General features: G+C 32.6%; 1 non-coding gene across 1 annotated transcript; it reads right to left on the bottom strand.

The window, feature by feature from the left end:
• Positions 1-215: 215 nt before the first annotated feature.
• Positions 216-298, bottom strand: TRNAY-GUA. Its single transcript has one exon. It is a non-coding gene; the product is annotated as a tRNA-Tyr (tRNA).
• Positions 299-6000: the final 5702 nt, after the last annotated feature.

The raw sequence follows: 6000 nt of genomic DNA, 5'->3' as shown, positions 1-6000 counted from the left end.
CTGTATTATCCTTGGGCAGACAGGCTCTTCCGTTTGAAGCGTCGTTTTAATTGCAAGATTGGGGACAAACGTTTGGATCACCTCATAAGTCCACACTTGTAAGGCTAGTGCGAACCCTTGGGATTTGCGATCCCAGGTAAGATCGGTTCAGGATCATGGGATCCTTCGAAGATGAAAAGGAAAACTGAAAAGAAGCGAGGCTAGCTGACAGGGAGTGGGAGAGGTAGGATTCGAACCTACGTAGAAAAACTTCAACAGATTTACAGTCTGTCGCTTTTGACCACTCGGCCACTCTCCCTTCCCGGGCCCTGAAAAACGAGGTATTCTCTTCCTTGACTACCGGCTCCCGCTAAAGGCAGAAACATCGACATCTTTGTCTTTGTCTTTGTTCTTCTTCTGCAGATATAGCTTCCTGTAGCGATCAAGTTCTTTGGTCAAACCCTTCATGGTTGCTCTAAAGGCCACCTTTCCCCATGGAAAATTGAGGAAGGTGTCGATGTCATCGACCATGCTGAAGAGTTTCATATTTATTATCCTCCTCGGGTCAAGGGCAAAGAGATAATGGGAAACAAGGTATACCAGCCCCAATTTCCATGCACCTTCCCTATCAGAGCAGGACAGGAATTTTGAATGAAGGTCTCTTATTCTAATAAGTGGAATACGTTTAAAATATTTAAGAACCAAAGTTGGAGATTCTTCAACCTGGTTGAAAATTGTTTGCTCTGCAGGGAATCTCCCAAAATTGAGACCTGTAACCAATGCAAACTCCCTCATCCCGAAGCACAGCTCTTCTCCATTCACAAGGAACTTCATCTCCATAGAATTTGAGCTGGACTTCCTGAGGAGCATGTGGTGTATAATCATTCCTGAGAAACGCAGTAACGGGTGCCCTTTGAATAAGAATCTGAATTGGGTTTCCTCTACCCTTTTAGTTAGATTCATCTTCGCAAACTTGGCAGCAATATTTCTCATATTGGTTTTCCAGGATACCCTCCCATCAAACTCGGGTATTATAGTGGACTCCATCTACAAAACAAGGAAGAAGATGGGAATAAGCAAATCGAATTAACCATTGAGAAATGCTTGCAAATTTCTTAATACATTAAGGTGTAGTAAAGGTGCAGTAAAGGTGCAGTAATACATTAAGGTGCAGTAATGGACAGTTCTAAAGACATTAAGCATATGATGTGTCATTTCTTAGATCAACAACTCATCCTGTCTCATTGGCATTCTATTAAACGTAAAGCAGTAAAGCAAAATAAGAACAGACGAAAATTAAGCAGTAAAGCAACAAATGTTAAACCCTAAGCCTACACAGTCAAAGAAAACACAAAAATACCATTTCTTCACAAGAACATAACAAACACGGAAATGCCATTTCTTAAACGAGAAATGAATGAATAAGCGTGAAATGCATGCATGCAGAATAAGAACATTGATACAATACTCGTCATATACACACTAAAAGCATTTACACACATAAACGAAACCAGAACCAAACCCTAAACCCTAAATACATCAATATAAATCAATATAAACGACATAATACACTTCTAAAACCTAACCCTAACACTTAAAGCCCTAAACTCACCGGAATATGTCGAATAGACGGCGGAAAAAGACGATGATGTCGAATAGAGTGGAAAGTCGATGATGTTGGACGAGGAACGATGATCTTGATCTATGTTGAAGGGTATTTGGCAGTTGAGAAGACTGGTTTTGGAAGTCGGAGTGGGAGGGAGAATCGGGGAGGTTTTGTTTTAAATTAGGGCGGAAAATTATATATAAGACTAAAGACGCGAATTACCATGCACGTGTTTCATCTAAATCGCTTGAGTTCATCAACGCGATTTAGATGAAACGCGTGGATGGTAATTCACGTACATTTAAAAACGCGAATTGCCAATCACGCGTTTCATCTAAATCGCGTTGATGAACTCACGCGATTTAGATTAAATCGCGTGATTGGTAATTCGCGTCAATGAGCGTAAAATCTGGCGCAAGAGGGGTATTTCTGACATTTCGCAGGGCAAAAGGGCCCTTTTTGCCAACATTAGTAGGCGCGGGCCCTTTTTGGAATTTCCCCTGTTATGGGGGCCATTTCATCAAATTTCCCCATGACCCGATCATGTACGTATATAGATTAAAATAAGAACTTAAATTTAAAATATATCAAATTTATTGAGTATTGAAATTTAATTTAAAATGTATTAAATAATTATATTATAAATAAAAAAAACTAAAAGATTAATTTTTATGTTGGTGGCGCGACAAAATATTTGATCGTGTCAACAATTAACCATTGTAAATCGTGAATAATAAGCCCAATACAAAATTTCGTATTTGATTTATTAACAAAAATATTTTTATTTAGTTTTATAAAATTTAAAATATAAAAAAGTACTTACAATTACTTAATATTCTTTTTTTTTTTTTTCCAGATAACCCAACATTTAAAAAGGTCACCCCGCAAATAATAATGTGATAATTTTATAACAATCTTTAGCTATGTTTGATCATAATAATAATAAAAAAAATGAGAATCTCTCTATGAATCTCTCTTGATAATCATGTAGGACACTAAAATGTAGTTTTAATTAAAATAAAACTTCTTAATGATTAGTTGAAGTAAAACGTTTATGTATCACAATTTATTTGAACAATTTTTTTTTCTTTTGAAATATTATATCAGCTGTCAAGATCATTTTATAAAAAAACAAATAAAGATGATGAACGTTCACATGTCACGTTTGGTTTAAACTTCAAAAGTGTTAATTTTGGAATGTTTATCTAATCATTTTTTCGGAAACAAATTAAAAAAAACATTAACAATAATAAACCCTAGTTTCAGTATTAGGGCGTTTTTGTAAAACAAAAAAAACAAAAAAAAAAAAACATAGAATATGACAATATTTGCAAATGCATTGAACTACGTCATGACATTCTTATAAAGAGAAGCCTACGAATTTGTAATCTAGGTCACAAAGTCAATAAGCATTGAGAGAAAATATTGACCCCTATTTCACAAAACAAAAATGAAAAGGGAATCAGAATACAAGGACAATGATGAGATCTTGGTTATATTTATTGTTTCAAAATGAACTCAATTATTTTTCTTATATTTGAGAATGATGTATCTAAATGAATTTCTTAGCGAGCATACAATTGTCTAAAAGAATATTTCGAAGTGAAGCTCGTGAAAAATTAAAGTCAAACCTAAAATCACTTAATCAAATAAGGATATCATACCTCCAAAAATACGAGTTTGAATTCTAAGGAAAAAAAGAGACTAAATAATAAAAAAATTGCATGAAAGTTGAGATATTGAAATCACAATGATTAATCAGTGCAAAAGCAAAATTGTACCGTTCTAATCAAATATTTCTTCGGTGGCTAAAAAAATAATAATAACTCGTGAAGGTTAAGATAATTAAATCATCATTTGTTGTTCACTCAAACTTTTATCTGGATAGCCAAAACATAAAAAAAGGTATACCGATTCGATGAGATACACCCGAGTATGTTTAAAAAATTCCTCTTCAAGCCGAATGTTTTCAATCACACGATTTTCCCAAAAATGAAAAGTGAGGTAAATTTTAGAGATGTGTGAAATAAAGGGAGCCTTGATACAAAACTTCAATATTGATGTTTGAGAAAATATCGCTTAAAAAGAGAAAAAAAATTTAGTTTCAAAACGATCATTTGTACACGAAATTTGAATTCACAATTTTTAACTTTTGGGTCGAACAAAAATAAAAGTATAGACGATTATTTTTTACTCCCCAATTTTACATTATTTGAAAATAAATTTCGAGTAATTATTTTCTAAAAATTATATACGGACTCATTTCATGAAATTAGAACAATTATGTATATTGGAGACAATGTCCTATCGATAGTATTTCAAAAACAATTATTTTAGACCAGATTTAAATAAAACTCAAAGTGTATGATTAAATGAATAAATTAATAAATACATTAAATATATACATCTATTATTATTTTTATTTTATTAATTGAAAAACAAAATGTGCATCGAAGTCCCCGAAAACCGACCAGCCCAGCGGACCACCAGTATAGCCCAACAAGTTGGTCAACAGACTCACTAGTGTGTCAAAACGCGGAAGACTTGAGCCCAGGAGCGGAACAGAAGACGAGGCCCGAATGGGACGCCGGACGCCAGCGTTCCAATGCATGGACGCGGTCGCCAACTGAAACAAATGCAAGATGCAGGCCAAAAGCCAACTGATGCATGTCCAAGTAAGGTGAGCATAATTTGGGTTTAACCCAACTCAACCCTAACCCAAAACTCAAAATATTAATTTGGGTAAGTTAATTTGGGTTGGGTTAAATATGGGTTGGGTTGAGTATGGGTTGGTTTTAATTTGAGTTGGGTTAGGGTTACCTAAATTACTCAAATTATAAAAATTTAATTTAATTATCTATTATTAATCCAATATAAATTAATCATCTTCCAATTTCAAGTCGAACACGTTTTTGACATGTTTAACACATTTTTTCACGTTTAACACGTTTTTGGCACATTTAACACGTTATTGACATGTTTAACATGTTTTTACATTTCTAACACATTTTTCACACGTTTAACAAATAATCACGTTTTGGTATGTTTAACATGTTTTTGGTACGTTTAACACGTTTTTGACATGTTTAACACTTTTAACACGTTTTTACACTAATAACACGTTTAACACGTTTTTATTACGTTTAACACGTTTTAGACAAGTTTAATACGTTAAACATGTTTTTGACAAGTTTAACACGGTTTTCGCGTTTTTGTCACGTTTAACATGTTTTTCACACGTTTAACACGTTTTTCACATATTTTAAATGTTTTTCAAGTTTTTTTTTATGTTTAACATATTTTTGACATTTTTAACACATTTTTCACATTTTTGGCACGTTTAACACGTTTTTGCCATATTGAACACGTTTAACACGTTTTTGGCTCATTTAACACACATTTAGCACATTTAACACGTTTTGGTACATTTAACATGTTTAACACGTTTTTGACATATTTAACACCTTTAACACGTTTTCACACTAATAACACGTTTTTTACACGTTTAACAAGATTTTTACGTTTTTGTCACGTTTAACACGTTTTAGATAAGTTTAATACGTTTAACATGTTTTTGACAAGTTTAACACGGTTTTCACGTTTTTGGCACGTTTAACATATTTTTCACACGTTTAACATGTTTTTCACATATTTAACATGTTTTTCACATTTTTTTGCATGTTTAACATACTTTTGACATGTTTAACACGTTTTTCATATTTTTGGCGCGTTTAACACGTTTTTGCCATGTTGAACACGTTTAACACATTTTGGCTCATTAAACACACTTTTAGCACATTTAACACATTTTAGTACGTTTAACATGTTTTCACGTATTTGGCACGTTTCTCACATTTTTGGCACGTTTAACAAGTTTTTGACATTTAAACACATTTACACGTTTTTGCACATTTAATATATTTTTAACATGTTTTTCACGTTTTTGGTATGTTTAACACGTTTTTGACATGTTTAATACGTTTTTCACACGTTTACATGTTTTTTACATTTTTGGCACGTTTAACACATTTTTGTCATGTTGAACATGTTTAACACGTTTTAGCTCATTTAACACATTTTTAGCACATTTAACACATTTTGATATGTTTACCACGTTTTTCACGTTTTGGCACGTTTTTAACATTATAACACGTTTAACACATTTTTGTACATTTAACATATTTTTTGCATGTTAACACCTTTTGACAAGTATATATTTTGGCACGTTTAATACGTTTTTTGAATATTTAATAAGTTTTCATGTTTTTGGCATGTTTAACACGTTTTGGCACATTAAACGTGTGAAAAATATATAAAACATGTCAAAATTGTGAGAAACATGTTAAATATGTCAAAAATTTGATAACCGTACAGAAAATGTGAAAAACGTGTTAAAAATGCTAAAAACGTGTTAA

This window comes from Impatiens glandulifera, chromosome 7 (genome assembly GCF_907164915.1).
Source record: "Impatiens glandulifera chromosome 7, dImpGla2.1, whole genome shotgun sequence".
NCBI classification, from domain to species: domain Eukaryota; kingdom Viridiplantae; phylum Streptophyta; class Magnoliopsida; order Ericales; family Balsaminaceae; genus Impatiens; species Impatiens glandulifera.
The sequence above is the reverse complement of the archived record's forward strand: the minus strand, read 5'-3'. Positions and strand labels throughout refer to the sequence as shown.